The 18,867-nt window shown below is 44.6% G+C and overlaps 1 protein-coding gene across 14 annotated transcripts in view; it reads left to right on the top strand.

Moving 5' to 3' along the window:
• Positions 1 to 18,867, top strand: part of fbrsl1 (fibrosin-like 1) — a 908,758-nt gene that overhangs the window by 708,529 nt on the left and 181,362 nt on the right. The gene's annotated exons all lie outside the window — the stretch shown is intronic.

Below are 18,867 nucleotides of genomic sequence, written 5' to 3' on the forward strand. Positions count from 1 at the left end.
AGGGGAGTATTCAGCAGTGGAGCTGGATTAGCATGTTTCGTTGATGCTGAAGCACTGAAGAGTTACTGCTGTGGTTTGACTGAAGGCAAGAGTATTGAAGCACCGCTGAGTAGTAGGGCATGGGTTTGTGCCTGCAAGTGCCCCACATTGATTCTTGACTGCAGTTGACATTTGCTTTGGGGAGACTGGGAGGAAAGAGAAGAAATTAACTTGAGAAATATCCTCACAAAGAGCCATCTGTTATCCTAATTCAGGTTGCTTGTATTGTCCAGTTTAACAGCTCCTCTAACCTAATATGTCACCAGTACTCAATGTTTACTGATTATTTGCTTTTTAACAGGATTGTTTGTGATTTTCCTAATTTTAGTGTTGCATGATTTTAACTGATAATTTTATGTGCTTTATATTTTGTAAAAATGTTCATATAAACCAGTTTTAGGAAATCATGCTCATTGGTATTGCCTTGCAGAAAGAGTATTTGAAAGTATTCAATGGAAGCTAAATACTCAGGGGATTAATTGTAGCAGTTCACTGTGTTTATTACATGTTGTCAGAGTTCCTGTCCATTGGATCACTGCGGATCAATATCAGTGCTACGACTGGCTCTCCCGGCGCTGTAAATTCCTGGTGTACTGAGTTAGAATATTGATCTTCGAGTTTTAACTTTATACTCCAAATGTCTGTATAAAGATTTTGAACTGCTGATATGAGTGACTGCCACTAAGTTTAAATGTAGTTTAAAAGCCAGAGGCTTTCCAATCGGTCTTGCCTCTCATCTTTTGAAGGTGTGATTCCCACTGCTGACTAGCACCTCATCTAAATGGTCATTTTTCACGTGTCGATTTAATTGTGGGGGTATTACAGACGAAGCCTATTCATGTCCTCACTTGGTTTCCAAACTGAATGGTGATCAGAAAGGGAGCAGTGGTTTTCCTTCTCCATGCACTCCATTGAGGGATGCTGCTGTTAATTGTGGCATTTGCCCAGTTGTCCCCCGTTGAGAGTAGCCACGTTAGCATGGACATTGAACCTGGGAGGCTGGGATCATCCTGGTATGTTTCAATCAGTGCGGCACCATATGGCACTTTTACCACTGAGACAAGAGGGGAGCTGAAGATTAAGATTCACAAAGTCTCATAAGAACATAAGAAATAGGAGCAGGAGTAGGCCATTTGGCCGCTCGAGCCTGCTCCACCATTCAATAAGATCATGGCTGATCTGATCTTGGGCTCAGCTCCACTTACTTCCCTGCCTGCTCCCCATAACCCTCGACTCCCTTATCGCTCAAAATTTTGTCTATCTCCACCTTAAATATATTCAATGACCCAGCCTCCACAGCTCTCTGGGGTAGAGAATTTCAAAGATTCACGACCCTCTGAAAGAAGAAATTCCTCCTCATATCTGTTATAAATGGGCGACCCCCCTTATCCTGAAACTATGCCCTAGATTCTCCTACGAGGGGAAACATCCTCTTCGCATCTACCTGTCAAGCCTCCTCAGAATCTTATGCGTTTCAATAAGATCACCTCTCATTCTTCTAAACTCCAATGAGTATAGGCTCAACCTTTCTTCCTAAGCCACCCCCTTCATCTCAGGAATCAACCTCGTGAACCTTCTCTGAACTGCCTTCAATGCAAGTATATCCCTCCTTAAATAAGGAGACCAAAACTGTACGCAGTACTCCAGGTCCTTTTTTTAACAAAAAAAGCGCACATGGTTTTCTCCTCATGCAGGTTATGATGGGTCACGCACCCCATTAATGTTGGCATTAGGAACAACCAAGGGACAATATGTTGTGGTACTGTATCACCCTAGTACACTTTTATTTTGATGCAGTACATTTTTATTTTGACAGTGTTTGGTAGTCCCCAATGACTCGGTGCTTAAATGCATTTGTTTGGTGCTTACAGACCAATACAAGCCTGGTTTCAAATCAGTCTGTGTCTGAATTTGGAAAGGGAAAAATCAGCTTGGGCTCCTGTCCTGATCGTTATCCAGTGGAAGTACTCGCGTGTACATTAGGCGAGGACTGGATTGACTTTGACCACGTTGAACCCTATGGACAATAGACAACCAGTACTGGCTACTCAGTCTCTCACACAAAACTTGTATGAGATCCAAGTGGGCTTATGCAACTGTAACCTAGCATAAGTCACCACTTTCAGGAGAGAATAGGTAGACGGAGAAAAAACTGATTTGTATCCATCAGTGATCAAGATGTGGGCTCAAATGCTCATAACATAAGAATTAGGAGCAGGAGTAGGTCATTCGGCCCCTTGAGCCTGCTCCGTCATTCACTAAGGTCATGGCTGATCTTGATCTCATTGAATGGCGAAGCAGGCTCAAGGGGCCGAATGGCCTACCCCTGCTCCTAATTCTTATGGTCTTATTAGCATTTGACCCCACATCTTAATGGCAAACTCAAAGGTTTGTGCCCATTGCAATTATCACCATGGCTTTGTTTGTTCTCAGTATCTTATTTCATATCAAAATGATCTCGGGTGTGGTTAAAGCTCCTTCTCAAATACACACTTTCTTCTCGAATACATTGTCAAAATCTACAATTCTTTGTTGCCTCTTAGAACTACTCAAATGACTTCCTATTTTGTAAAGATCATATTTTTTTATGCTACCACATAGCCTCTTTTGGGAAGGTAGAAACAGTTCACTGTGAGAATCTGTCCATGTGATATCCAAGATCAGGTGATGGGAGCTTTGATTAAAGCATGGTACCAACAGCAATTTCAAGCTTTCTGCAGTGAGATGGAATACTTTGCGGCTATGCAGGTCTGTGTCCTGCAACCTGGCCGAGAAGCATCAAACTTCGGCCAAGTGAGGCAAGCAGGATCAGGTTTAATAGTACCTGAACAGTGTCTGCTTCAGAGCAGTTTAAAACTTCAGAGTTCAAGCAATTAACTATCATTTTGAATCATTATTACATCTTCATTAATCTAAGGTTTATGTGGTCTTAACGTTTAGTATGGGAATAACACACTGGAGAATTGGTTTATTCACTTAAAGTGACACAGTGGGAAAATGAGCAGCATTTAAAGGCATAAATTAATGTTATGTTTTACCGTAATGCTTCCAGTTAAGTAATTAAAGAAAATATTAATCCTTTATTGAGTATTTGGCAACTTAAATGGAGTACAGTGATGAAAATCATTTATAAAGCATGTACGTACATTTAAGATAAGTAGCTGGATTTATATACAGAGTACTTATAAATGTATGCCCATAGTTTATAGGATTTCAATACCTTCAGGAGAGGGGTGAGGGAAGAAAATTGGAAGGGGAGAGAAAAAAGTTTTTTAACAAAAATTGCAGGTGAGTCGCTATGCGGCAAACTGACTCGGAAGTCCTGATACACTGTATAAAACAGTTTTAGATTTTTGTCTTTGAAAAAGCAAGCCTTGAGAATGGAATTATTAAGTGAATGTAAATTAAACAACGTAGTAAGATGGTAGTTAGAAAAGAACAGCATTCGCAGGTTTGCCAATCCAGTGATAAGGTTACTTGGTGCTGTCAATGATGCATTATGGGAAAAACCTTACTGTTAACATGGCCACTCCTTAACGGAATCAAGCTGAGGTCTCCCGATTGTTTGGTTAATTGCCATCTATTCGCGTTTTGAGCAGACAGACAGCTTTTTCCCTTCCTCATTTATGCTCGTCTAAAGTAGCTTTTTCCTGCCTCCTACTGACACGTGCAGATGGAGCAGTTTCTAGTGCTCAGGATTGCGGGTAGCACTGGCAACCATTGTTACTCCATTTTAAAGTGACCAACATTGACTGTGATATGTCCTTACTATACAGTATCAATGCACACGAGGCCCATACTTGAGAAAAGGTCACTCTGTGACCAGTTACCTTTATTACACAAGACCTCAAGTGATGAAGGTGGGTGGAGCTTCCCCTTTTAGGAGTGTCTCCCACAAGTTCACCTCCTCGTGGTCAGTGTTCTCAAGGTGTACAACTTGGGTCAGCTTATACATGGGTTACAATGATAGTTGAATACATGACAGACTGGCAGCCAGCTTATTCCAATCCCATGACTGAGAGGCGAAGACAGCAGTTTAACCCAGTTCATGGATAACTATCCGTGGCTAACTAAGGAAGTAAGGGAAAACAAAGGCATAAATTGTGGCCAAGAATAGTGGGAGGCCAGAGGATTGGAAAAATGTTTTAAGCCAGCAGAGAATGACTAAAAAAAATGATTGAGGGGGAAGATAGATTATGAAAGTAAACGGGCACGAAATATAAAAATAGATAATACGAGTTTCTACAGATACATTAAAAGCAAAAGAGTGGCTGAATTAAATGTTGGTCCCCTGGAGGATGAGACTTGGAAATTAATAATGGAGAAGAGGGAAATGGCAGAGATGTTGAACAAATATTTTGTATCAGTCTTCTTGGTAGAAGACACTAAAAACATCCCAATAGTGGATAATCAAGAGGCTATAGGGAAGGAGGCACTTAATACAATCACTATCACTAATGAAACAGTACTAGGCAAAATAATGGGACTAAAGGCGAACAAATCCCCGGGACCTGATGGTTTACATTCTAGGGTTTTAAGAGAAGTGGCTGCAGAGATAGTAGATGCATTGGTTGTAATCTGCCAAAATTCCCTGGATTCTGGAACGGTCCCAGTGGATTGAAAACTACAAATGTAACGCCCCTATTTAAAAAAGGAGACAGACAATAAGCAGGAAACTATAGACCAGTTAGCCTAACATCTGTCGTTGGGAAAATGCTGGAGTCCATTATTAAGGAAGCAGTAGCAGGACATTTGGAAAAGCATAATTCAATCAAACAGAGTCAGCATGGTTTTATGAAAGGGAAATCATGTTTGGCAAATTTGCTGGAGTTCTTTGAGGATGTAACAAGCAGGGGGGATAAGGGGTGCTGGCCCCAGAGTTCCTTCGGCTGGTTCGACGTCCCCGGAGTCCCTTTGGCCGGTTCCATGTTCCCCCAATATGTCAGCCAGCCTGTCACCGCCGCACAGCACTGCCCTCCAATCATTACGGCCCTGGACCATTTCCCATATCTCGGGAGCCTCTTATCAACAAAGGCAGACATTGATGCGGAGATTCAGCATCGCCTCCAGTGCGCCAGTGTAGTCTTTGGTCGTCTGAGGAAAAGAGTGTTTGAAGACCAGGCCCTCAAATCTAACACCAAGCCTCAAGGTCCCACACAAGAGATTGGTGTGCAAAATCAAAGCACATGGTATTTGGGGTAATATACTGACGTGGATAGAGAACTAGTTGGCAGACAGGAAGCAGAGAGTCAGGATAAACGGGTCCTTTTCAGAATGGCAGGCAGTGACTAGTGGGGTGCCGCAGGGCTCATTGCTGGAACCCCAGCTCTTTGCAATATATATTAATGATTTGGATGATGGAATTGAGTGTAATATCTCCAAGTTTGCAGATGACACTAAACTGGGTGGCGATGTGAGCTGTGAGGAGGACGCTAAGAGGCTGCAGGGTGATTTGGACAGATTAGGTGAGTGGGCAAAAACATGGTAGATGCAGTATAATGTGGATAAATGTGAGGTTATCCACTTTGGGGGCAAAAACACGAAGGCAGAATATTATCTGAATGGCGGCAGATTAGGAAAAGGGGAGGTGCAGCGAGACCTGGGTGTCATGATTCATCAGTCATTGAAGGTTGGCATGCAGGTACAGCAGGCGGTGAAGAAGGCAAATGGTATGTTGGCCTTCATAGCAAGGGGATTTGAGTATAGGAGCAGGGAAGTCTTACTGCAGTTGTACATGGCCTTGGTGAGGCCCCACCTGGAATATTGTGTTCAGATTCAGTTCCTAATCTGAGGAAGGATGTTCTTGCCATTGAGGGAGTGCAGCAGAGGTTCACCAGACTGATTCCTGGGATGGCAAGACTGACATATGAGGAGAGACTGGATCGACTGGGCCTGTATTCACTGGAGATTAAAAGGATGAGAGGGGATCTCATAGAAACATATAAAATTCTGACGGACTGGACAGGTTAGATGCAGGAAGAATGTTCCCGATGTTGGGGAAGTCCAGAACCAGGGGACATAGTCTTAGGATAAGGGGTAAGCCATTTAGGACTGAGATGAGGAGGAACAACTTCACTCAGAGAGTTGTTAACCTATGGAATTCCCTACCACAGAGTTTTGTTGATGCCAGTTCATTGGATATATTCAAGAGGGAGTTAGATATGGCCCTTGCAGCTAAAAGGATCAAGGGATATGGAGAGAAAGCAGGAACGGGGTACTGAAGGAATGATCAGCCATGATCTTATTGAATGGTGGTGCAGGCTCGAAGGGCCGGATGGCCTACTCCTGCGCCTATTTTCTATGTTTCTATGGTCTATAGGGCTGTAGTAATACTCACCCTCCTGTATGGATCTGAGGTGTGGACGAAGTGTAGAAGGCACTTCAAGTCGCTGGAGGTATATCACCAACGATGTCTCCGCAAGATCCAACAAATCCCCTGGGAGGACAGGCGCACCAACATCAGTGTCCTCAACCAGGCTAACATCCCCAGCATTGAAGCACTAACCACACTCTGATCAGCTTCGCTGGGCAGGCCACATAATTCGCATGCCAGATACGAGACTCCCTAAGCAAATGCTTTATGCGGAGCTCCTTCATGGTAAACGAGTCAAAGAAGGACAGCGGAAACGTTATAAGGACACCCTCAAAGCCTCCCTGGTAAAGTGCGACATCACCACTAACACCTGGGAGATCCTGGCCGAAGACCGCCCGAGGTGGAGAAAGTACATCCAGGAGGGCGTTGAGCTCTTCAAGTCTCAATGCAAAGAGCGTGAAGAGGCCAAGCGCAGGCAGCGGAAGGAGCGTGCGGCAAACCAGCCTTCTCGTATCGGACTGTTCAGCCATCAAAGAACTCACTTTGGGAGTGGAAGCAAGTCCTCCTTGATTCCGAGGGACTGCCTATGATGATGATGGGATAAGGGGGAACCAGTGGATAAGGTGTATTTTGATTTACAGAAGGCACTCGATAAGGTGCAACATAAGAGGTTACTGCACAAGATAAAAGCTCACGGGGTTGGGGGTAATATATTAGCATGGATAGAGAATTGGCTAACTAACAGAAAACAGAAAATCGGGATAAATGGGTCATTTTCCGGTTGGCAAATAGTGACCAGTGGGGTGCCACAGGGATCAGTGCTGGGTCCTCAACTATTTACAGCCTACATTAATGACTTGGATGAAGGGACCGAGTGTAATGTAGTCAAGTTTGCTAATGATACAAAGATGGGTGAGAAAGCAAATTGTGAGGAGGACACAAACAATCTGCAAAGGGATATAGACAGGCTAAGTGAGTGGGCACAAATTTGGCAGATGGAGTATAATGTGGGAAAATGTGAGGTTATCCACTTTGGCAGAAATAATAAAAAAGAAAATTATAATTTAAATGGAGAAAAATTGCAAAGTGCTGCAGTACAGAGAGACCTGGGGGTCCTTGTGCATGAAGCACAAAGTTAGTGTGCAGGTACAGCAAGTAATCAGGAAGGCAAATGGAATTTTGGCCTTATTGCAAGGGGAATAGAGTATAAAAACAGAGAAGTTCTGCTACAACTGTATTGGTGAGGCCACACCTGGAGTATTGCGTACAGTTTTGGGCTCCGTAATTAAAGAAGGATATACTTGCATTGGAGGCAGTTCAGAGAAGGTTCACTAGGTTGATTCCGGAGATGAGGGAGTTGACTTGTGAAGATAGGTTGAGTAGATTTGGCCTATACACATTGAAATTCAGAAGAATAAGAGGTGATCTTATTGAAACATAAGATAATGAGGGGGCTCGACGAGGTGGATGCAGAGAGGATATTTCCACATAGGGGAAACTAAAACTAGGGGATATAGTCTTTAGAATAAGGGGACGCCCATTTAAAACTGAGATGAGGAGGAATTTCTTCTGAGGGTTGTAAATCTCTGGAATTCTCTGACCCAGAGAGCTGTGGAGGCTGGGTCATTGAATATATTTAAGGCGGAGATAGACAGATTTTTGAGCGATTAAGGGAGTGAAGGGTTATGGGGAGTGGGCAGGAAAGTAGAACTGAGTCCATGATCAGATCAGCCATGATCTTATTGAATAGTGGAGCAGGCTTGAGGGGCAAAATGGCTTACTCCTGCTTCTATTTCTTATGTTCTTATGTTCTTCTGGATGTGCGCCAGTGATGTATGCCAGTGACTGTCCTGGCTCTAACTGTGTCCCAGTGCCTAATTTACTCAGTCTTTCCCCAGAGGCTCCGATAGTTCGTCACCCAGTGGCCTCTATCCACCCCGGTCTTTCCTCCATCTCATTCTCCATTGATCAACACACATCCACAATCTGAGCCAAACGGCCACACTCTCCTCACAGGATTGGAGCTTTCCAACTGCTAGTCCGTGTTTATCATTTTAAAATGGAGAACACTAGTCAGAGCCAGAAAAGCTATCTCGGAAGACACAACATGAGCCGAGTGTAGGGAGGAGCAAAAACGTTGGTCATCTGCTCAATAAGTCGATGGTTTACAACTATGCACTTACTGTACATCAGCTTTCCCCCCTGTAATACAACCGATGATCGCTTCAGTTTAGGCCATGGAACATTCACATCTCACTGCACTCACACTGTAAGTGCATCTTTTTATATGTTATATGTGAGGTCACGAGCAATGTTCCCTTTAAGCTACATGGCCGCATAGCGCTCTCTGCAGCTTCGGTGCAGCCGGCTCACTGGCTTTTAAATAGGAAAAGCCGCGCATACACGGTATTCTGAATGGGACCGCGCAGCCCCTTAAAGGGCCCACGCACCCAAAGATAACTTAAAGGGAGCATTGGCCACAGGGTTTCAGTTTTCAGAGAAAAACAAATTAAATTGCAAAATACTAATTTAAAAAATCTGGAAATCCAATATAATATAAATGATTTTAATTTGAAAGCTGGGGTGGAGGTGGCAAGGTGGAGGGATCTAGACATGGAACTCCAGAATACAGCAATATATGTATGAGGCATTAAGATTGGCCTCCGTGCCTCTCGACTTGGGAAGGAACAGTCAGGGCTTCCACTCCTGATTGATACTTAGTTGTCTTGGTGTGAATGTTGGCCGGGGACACTCAGAAATGAAGGACAAATTCCCCAAAAAGGCTTATTCAAAAAATAAATGGGGAAAATGAGACAAAAAAGACATGTGTTTACAAATTTAGTAATCATATATAATCAGCAACAGAATATACAGTAATTTAAATTCTTTGCCTTGGTTACCATGTTGAAGTCTGTTGACTATTCACATAGTCACTAGTCCTTTGAATTATAGTTAAGCAGTTATGGCAGACTTGTGTGTGAAGCATAAAGATTTCTGAAATTACCCATTATATTGGTTCTGCAAGAAGCTGTAATCAAGAATTTTAAAATTTGATTAATTTACCATAATTATCCATTAAAGTGGTTTCAAAAAAATTCTGACACACAGTTGTTTTAATCGGAGACAACAGACCTAATCTCATTTTTGAAGCATTACAAGGTAATCAAATAGCTGCAGTATTCCCTAATATGTATAGAATTTATTGTTAAAGCAGTACTCAATCATTGTTTTTTGTTTTAGATATCCCTAGCACACAATTAGTTCTTGCACTGTTTACACACCCCTGCCCTTTAAGAGAATACAACATCTGTATAAATTGCGAATGATGTATATTGTGAAATGACCCAAATTGTGGAGCTCAGTGAGATTCACAGGAGTTGCCTATTCCAGTAGGAATTGCTTCATATTTCTAAATGAACAGCCCAACACTAGTGTATCCTTGGGGATATGGAGATTTACAGCACAGTGACCTAGTTTACCAGAATCCTGGACTTACTGATGAAAAAAAAATAAAAAATGCTGTCTGAAAGATCAAAAAGTGCTTTCATCTTTGCAACCACAAAAACTTAAAAGACTGTCAGATTTGTCTGTAGCAAGGCATCATCTGGCAAGCAGTAGGCAGATTTGCTGTCTAAATGTTTGATAACTGACATTGATGCATCCAAAGACAATCATGCTGTGGGCAGAGGAGAGATTAGGCCAGTGACACATTCTAATCCTCTCCTCCCACCCCCCACCCACCCCCCCCCCCCCACATCCCGCTCCCTCAAATAAAGAAGCCCACCATTCTAGGCCTTTGTTTTAGAGTAATCATGGCACTACTAGCAGACAATTTCAGAAACATGGTTGCCTTCGACCTTACAAAGGCCTTTGACACTGTCAACTGCAAGGGCGTCCTCGTCCATTTCGGATGCCCCCAAATGTTTGTCAACATCCTTCGTTTGGTCCACGATGACATGCAGGCCATGATCCTTACCAACGGATCCATTACAGACCCAATCCACGTCCGGACCAGGGTTGAACAGGGCTGCGTCATCGCTCCAACTCTCTTCTCAATCTTCCTCGCTGCCATGCTCCACTTCACAGTCAACAAGCTCCCCGCTGGAGTGGAGCTAAATTATAGAACCAGTGAGAAGCTGTTTAACCTTCGCCGCCTCCGGGCCAGGTCCAAGACCACCCCAATCTCTGTCGTCGAGCTACAGTACGAGGACGACGCTTGCGTCTGCGCATGTTCAGAGGCTGAACTCCAGAATATAGTCGATGTATTTACTGAGGCATACAAAAGCATGGGCCTTACGCTAAACATCCGTAAGACAAAGGTCCTCCACCAGCCTGTCCTCGCCGCACAGCACTGCCCCCCCCCCCCCCCCAAATTATCAAGATCCACTGCGCGGCCCTGGACAATGTGGACCATTTCCCATACCTCGGGAGCCTCTTATCAACAAAAGCAGACATTGATGAGGAGGTTCAACACTGCCTCGAGTGCGCCAGAGCAGCCTTCGGCCGCCTGAGGAAAAGAATGTTAGAAGACCAGGCCCTCAAATCTACCACCAAACTCATGGTCTACAGGGCTGTAGTAATATCCGCCCTCCTGTATGGCTCAGAGGCATGGACCATGTACAGTAGACACCTCAAGTCGCTGGAGAAATACCATCAACGATGCCTCCGCAAGATCCTACAAATCCCCTGGGGGGACAGACGCGCCAACATCCCCAGCATTGAAGCTTTGACCACACTTGATCAGCTCCGTTGGGCAGGCCACGTTGTCCGCATGCCAGACACAAGACTCCCAAAGCAAGCGTTCTACTCTGAACTCCTTCATGGCAAACGAGCCAACGGCGGACAGAGGAAACGTTACAAGGGCACCCTCAAAGCCTCCCTGATCAAGTGCGGCATCTCCACCGACACCTGGGAGTCCCTGGCCAAAGACTGCCCTGAGTGGAGGAAGTGTATCCGGGAGGGCGCTGAGCGCCTCGAGTCTCATCGCCGAGTGCATGCAGAAAACAAGTGCATGCAGCTGATGGAGCGTGCGGCAAACCTGTTCCACCCACCCTTTCCTTCACCTGTGACAACGACAGTGGTTCTCATATTGAATTGTTCAGCCACCTAAGGACTCATTCTAAGAGTGGAAGCAAGTCTTCCTCTATTCCGAGGGACTGCCTGTGATCATGGGATACAAGCGCACGGGGAGCTGGATTGCGACTGCCTCAAACTCATTTTGCATTGGATCCATAGTGTCAAAGAACGAGGAGTTCTCTGGGCTGGATGTGAAGGCAGTTCTCCAAACTAGAAGTCCGCTAGGTCTCCCTGTTTGAAATTGAGGTGCTGCAGGGGTTTTTAAAACAGTAACTGAGCCTTGCTTCTTGAGTTCAGGCAACTTTGCAGTTATGGAAATTCATGAGTGCCTTTATACTTGAGTGACTACTGCAGTTCTGAGCAGCGATAGAACATAACAGAGAAAACCACCCCGGCACCCACTTCTTCACTCACTAACTATTTTTCCCAAAGAGAACCATGAATATCCAATATACCTTTGATCAATTTTCCAAGGAATAAAAGTTTGAATAAGGCTGGAAGAAAAAAGAAAGAAAATATGTCATCAGATCTGCCTGTAACTGCATAATTATTAACTTTATTCTAATAATTGTTAGCTCAGATTTTCTAACAATGTGTCAAGATCAGGACATTGTCAGGAATTTGCTTGTAACATAGTTATCTATCTGTAGATTCAATGTAGGTCTAATGTATAAACATAGTTTCAGTACTTTAGTCAGAAGAGTCTATGTAGCTTTAGAGGAAAGCACTTTGTAAAGATCTGTTATATCAATCACATGGAGTTGCCTCTGACCCTGTCATTCAAAATTGTGGTGATGTTGGCTGATTGAAGTTGCTTTCCAGGTATAACACATGCTGAAGCAATTGTGAATAGGAAAATTATGTAACAATAGATTGAAGGTAGATCACAGTTATATGAATCCAGATGGCTTGTAGTTATGACAGTTAATACCCAGAACCCCTCCACAGCAGTGCTGCTCAGAATAGCAAGTCAACGCATGGATGGGGGTAAACCCATATTTCACCAATCTGCAACATGCTATTTGGGCTTCAATGCAGCACCAACACACTGCCCAGAAAGTGCTGTTAACATGGCAATGCAGTAACACTTAGCCATGTTTTCTGAAGTTGATGATTGACAGGTTGTTTATCATCAAGTCTTCTATTTGAGCTCTCCTCATCCATAATCATTAAACGTAAGTGATATAGTTGCGACTGAAAGATACCAATAGAAAACATGGAACTTTAAAATAAGGTAAAATTTTTTGGCCCTTTATCTCTTTCCTCCGTCAAGATGCTCCTTAAAGCTTACCTCTATACCCAAGCTTTTGGTCACCTGCCCTAATTTCTCGTTGTGTGGCTCGGTGTCAACTTTTTTGTCCCCTAATACTCCTGTGAAGCGCCTTGGGATGTTTCACTACGTTAAAGGCGCTATATAAATACTTGTTTTGATATGACTTACACAAATCAAGCAAAAGTAGTAATGTGCAATGCGATGCTGTGTTTGATATTCTCAAAGCATAAACAATGTGACCTATAGATAATAAAAGCCACAAATCTGCCCTGCATCACCAAATTGTCCCCAATTCGACTAATTGGGAATTTCACTTGGAGGCCATAAATGGAAAGAATGCCAGGTTGGGGCAGAGTTGGTGGAGCTCCACTCTGCATGTAGCTATGCTATACATAAGAACATAAGAATTAGGAGAAGGAGTAGGCCACACAGCCCCTCGAGACTGCTCCGCCATTCAATACGATCAGGGCTGATCTTCGACCTCAACTTCACTTTCCTGCCCAATCCCCATATCCCTTGATTCCCCCTACCTTACCTGGGAGAACTTGTTGCTGACACTGGGTATTGAAATACAAAGTACTTCCATTCCCCAGCACAAATACCCTTTCCTTGATGAGCATAAAGACAGTGAAATGAAACTGACCTACAAAAAGAAATATCTTACCAGAAGCTTTTTAAAGAATTGTGTCACATTGCTGCTGATCTATATGAATTTGCACATTAATGTGTAGATATTGAAGCAGCTGTATCTCAAGGTTCAGCATTTGCAGGAAGCAAATCCTTTTGACAGACACTACTGAATGAATGAATGGTCTGCAGCATAACTGTAAAGATGGTGGCAGATAGATTCCCTTCTTGGTCTGGTATGGTTCTGAACCATACAGGCCGGGAAGGTCCAAGTTGAGTTAGTGAATCTCAAATGGGGCACAGTTGGCTTCTGGATTCCCAAGCAGGAAAGGGAAAAATCTAACTGATCTCAAGCCATTAACTCCAGTTGGAAAATCCACATTGTGCATATGGAGTGAGGTTTGGCTGCCATACATGGTTGATCAGTCTATCAGGACTCGCACATGAATGACATCTTGGGTCAAGGACCAGAGACCTGCTGTTGCCTGTGGTACTGCCAACAGAAATTGAGAACAGAGACACGAATAGCAGAAAACCGAGTGATTCAGTCTTGATTTTACAATAAGCTTTAATTTCGTCAGCAGGAAACTTGCAGGAAAGTTCAACTCTAAGATTTGTTTCTAATTGTGGTTAGAAAAAATTGTGGCAAAAATATCGATTGCCAGCTTTCATGTTATTAAACATGCTGCGATAAGAACCATGAGGAATGCAGTTGTAGCAGTGTTTTATCGGTTCAATTTATGTGTTGTTTTTAGGCTAACCAGTGGAATCTGTTCCTAGCTACCTCTGAACACATGTTCATAGGCTGAAACATTACATAACTCCACATATCAAACTAGCGTGGTCTGGAATCTGGGTTTTGTGTGAATATTTTCAAATTAGCATGGAATCGTAGCTGAGTTCCTTGGCAGCAGACTTAATTTGTGGTTGACTGTTCTTGACAGATTATTGGGAAACTAAGCCCAGGTCCCATCTCAAATAATAAACATTGACAGACTTAGTGGTTTTATACAAAAATGGACAGACTTAATGTTTCTACACAAGTGATCATCTGTCCTGATATCCTTAATGAAATTAGATTAAGTGCACCTGGGAAAATGCTGAGAAGGCACAATACCTTCCGCCTCCTTTAATTTAAAACCAATTTGCAGAAATATTCTCTGAAGCGGGATGCTGAATGAGAGCAAATCCATTTGGACCAGTGCTGATAATTTTAATTCTGTCCCTCAGCAGCGTAAAAATAACAACAGAGGACTGTGATTGAGAATTTAATATGTCGACATCACTTTTAATGTTATTGTGTCTAAGGGCACATTTTGCTTAAATCAAAGGAGGAAATTTTGGTTCCCCTACAGTTTTCTGATGTATTTCATTGCCAAAATAATATAACTTATCCTATTAGTGAATGACTCAAGCTGTGAGCGTCTGCAATACTGAAATGACATAAATGTGTTTATGGGACTAATAAAGTTATAAGTAATGAAGTTCCATTACAAGTGATAGTTGCAATGTAATTGAGCATTTCAGACTGCATTACGTCATATAATTAGTTGAGCAAACATGTGCATGCAATGTAGGATTCCCAACAGCATCATGATTATAAAGCCCGTGCGTGGAACAGGGACGTCCTGCATGAAGCGGTCACTCTGTGAGCTAACTGAAATTGGCTGCTGAATCTCACTCTGGACTAGAGTGTGGACAATAATCACCTTTTCAAAAATAATTGTGCATTAAACGTCGTCTTGGTCATCTGATTGGCACATGGGCAGACATCGATAACAAGGTCCAACACTGCCTCCAGTGCGCCAGCACAGCCTTCGGTCGACTGAGGAAGAGTGTGTTCGAAGATCAGGCCCTCAAATCTGGCACCAAGCTTATGGTCTGCAGGGCTGTAGTAATACCCGACCTCCTGTATGGCTCAGAGATGTAGACCATATACAGTAGACACCTCAAATCACTGGAGAAATACTACTAACGATGTCTCCTCAAGATCCTGCAAATCCCCTGGGAGGACAGACGCACCAGTGTTCGTGTTTTTGATCAGGCCAACATCCCCAGCATCGAAGCACTGACCACACTCGGCCAGCTCCGTTGGGCAGGTCACGTTGTCCGCATGCCTGACTCTCAAAAGCAAGCGCTCTACTCGGAACTCCTACACAGCAAGCGAGCCCCAGGTGGGCAGAGGAAACGTTTCAAGGACACCCTCGAAGCCTTTCTTGATAAAGTCAACATCCTCACCGACACCTGGGAGTCCCTGGCCAAACACCGCCCTAAGTGGAGGAAGAGCATCCGGGAGGGCACTGAGCACCTCGAGTCTCGTCGCCGAGAGCATGCAGAAAGCAAGCGCAGGCAGCGGAAGGAGCGTGCGGCAAACCAGACTCCCCACCCACCCTTTCCTTCAACGACTGTCTGTCCCACCTGTGACAGAGACTGTAATTCCTATATTGGACTGTTCAGTCACCTGAGAACTCACTTTTAGAGTGGAAGCAAGTCTTCCTCGATTTCGAGGGACTGTCTATGATGATGATGATAACTGGAATTAACTGCTGAATCTCACTCTGGACTAGAGTGTGAGCAATAATAACCTTTTCATAAATAATGCAGTGCATTAAATGTCGTCTTGGTCATCTGCTTGGCACATGTTAATAGTGTATTTTATTGACAGGATATTGGGCCCAAGTTTCGAGCCGCGCCTAGAACGGCGCAGTCCCGACCTGGACGCCCGTTTCTCGCGCCACAAAGTGCGCCTAAAAAAAACTCCGTATTCTCCACCTCCCTGCAGGTCCTCTGGCCCTCGGCGCAGCGCAGCAGGAGCTGTAGGGGGGCAGAGCCAGGTCCCTGCGCCGAAAACAGTGCCGGGACCTCTGCACATGCACGCTACAGTGGGCACGCAAGTGCAGTGGATCCAGGCGACCGAAACTGTGTGGGAGGGACCCGAAGCATGCAGCCCCTAGCCCTGGCCGAATGGCCTCACTGGGATGCGTGAATAAGGCTCCTCCCCCCCGACACCTACTCTCTCCTCTTTCCCCCCCCCCCCCTCCCCCTCCCCGGACTGGATCCGACCTGACCTGACCTCCCTCCCCCCGACCTCCCTCCCTCCCCCGACCTCCCTCCCTCCCCCGACCCGAACCGAACCGAACCGACCTCCTGTAAATCTGGTGCTGGGGACGGGCCCTGCCCGTTCAGCCTCCCTCCCCCTTCTCCTTCCCCCCACCCCCCCCAATCTCCTTTCCCCCCCCCCCACCCCCCCCAATCTCCTTCCCCCCCCTTCATCTCCCCCCTTCTCCTTCCCCCCCACCCCCCCAATCTCCTTCCCCCCCACCCCCCCAATCTCCTTCCCCCCCCACCCCCCCAATCTCCTTCCCCCCCCTTCATCTTCCCCCTCATCTCCCCCCCAATCTCCTTCCAATCTCCTTCCCCCCCATCTCATTCCCCCCCAATCTCCTTCCAATCTCCTTCCCCCCCATCTCATTCCCCCCCCAATCTCCTTCTCCCCCCCTCCCCCTTCTCCCCCTCCAATCTCCTTCTCCCCCCTCCCCTTCTCCTCCTCCCCCTTCTCCCTCCCCTTCTCCTCCCCCTTCTCCCCCCTCCCCCTTCTTCCCCCTCCCCCTTCTTCCCCCTCCCCCTTCTCCCCCATCCCTCCCCCTTCTCCCCCATCCCTCCCCCTTCTCCCCCCTCCACCCCCCTTCTCCCCCCTCCACCCCCCTTCCACCCCCCTTCCCTCGCTGTCAGAAACACAGACACTGAAAGACAGAGAATGAGAGACACACAGACACACAGACAGACAGAGAGATAGAGACACTGACAGAGACACACTGAGGGGGGCATCCCAGCACGCTGTTGGAGGGCTCCCGGTGCTGCAGTCGGTAAGTAGAAAATGTTTTATTTATTGATTTTTAAAATTTTTTATTTCTTATTAATTTTTTTGGATTGATTTATTGGTTGATTTATTGATGTATTTATCATTTATTATTGATGATGGCTCGTTATTTGTAAAACTGAAGTGTTTAATGTTTGTAAACTTCCCTTTAAACCCCCCCTCCCCCCATTCCCTACGCCTGATTTGTAACCTACGCCTGATTTTCTAAAGTGTAGACAAGGTTTTTTCGAGCATACAAAAATCTTCACTTACTCCATTCTAAGTTAGTTTGGAGTAAGTTTTCACTCACAAAACTTTGAAATCAGGCATAAGTGGCCGGACACGCCCCCTTTTGAAAATAAAATTCTGTTCCAAAGTGAAACTGTTCTAACTGACTAGAACTGGAGCAAACTAAATGACGAGAATTTCGATTTCTAAGATACTCCGTTCTACACCAGTTGCTCCTAAAAATCAGGAGCAAATCATGTGGAAACTTGGAGCCAATATATGGTGTTAATTATAATGGTATAAATGCACTCTTAAAAGATAATGGTTTTATGAAGTCTATCCCCCTCTTTGCTCTTCCTTCATCCTCCCCCCCCCCCAAAAAAAAAACCTGTCTTTTCCATCTGATTACTTAACTCTGAAGTAGTTAAAGCGCAAATTATTATTATATATTAACCTTCCCCCACTTCAACATGCGAAATGCTGTCGCACAAAAAATAACATCCCTTTGGAGATTGCTACCAATAGAACATTCAATCAATTATTATTATATTTTCTCCCTAAATTCCCGCCTGGGTTGTGCCACCCAACCTCCTCCCCACTCCCCCACACCCCAGACTGCACTTGAAATGATTTGCAAGTAATTGCCGAAATGGTCCTAGACTGCTACATTGCGACTGTATAACTAATTGGGTAGAGCGGTACACAAGTTGGATTCGAGAAGAAGCCCTGGCCAGATTTCTTTTCCCTCCCCAGCCTATCTCTTTGCTGCTCCTTACAACCAATGAGATCGGCAACTTTCTCTCTGGACTTGCATATGTTTGTCTATGTATGTCGGTGCATATCCCACAAGTCTGACTTACAGCTGGGTCTCTTCACAATGGCACAAATCAATAATACTATGTAATACAGTTGTTCAAAAATTCCAAATTAATGCAATAGATCATTTTGTATTTATAATACAATGAAGAAATGCTTGAGTATCAGTCAGACATTCTTAAAACTGGTGTGAATGGATTGTTCTTTTTTCATATATCATAACATAGACATGGAACTGAGTCTTCCTCCTTTAACTGGGTGAGCAGCGTGGGTTTTCTGGTTATCTTGTGCGTCAGAGAACCCAAAATTGGGTGAAATCTGAAGTGCACAGTTTAGGCTAATTCAGACCGATGTAAGCAAGGCTAACCTCAGGTCTTGGTTCATGTCACTGTCAGTATAACTTATCATTGGAATTATGATTGAATTGGTTCCTCTACTTCCTATTATTGCTGCTGAATCTACTTATTATGCCACCATATCCTTTCTTCATTGTGTATTGCACCATCCTGTTTGCCTGCTTGTCCACTGTCGGAACCACTCGTGAATTAAAAAAAATTCAAGTCCTTCCACGGCCTCGCCCTTCCCTATCTCTGTAACCGAGACTCAGTCTTCGACATGCTATGCGCCACCATCTCG

Source organism: Pristiophorus japonicus, chromosome 8 (assembly GCF_044704955.1).
Source record: "Pristiophorus japonicus isolate sPriJap1 chromosome 8, sPriJap1.hap1, whole genome shotgun sequence".
NCBI lineage: Eukaryota > Metazoa > Chordata > Chondrichthyes > Pristiophoridae > Pristiophorus > Pristiophorus japonicus.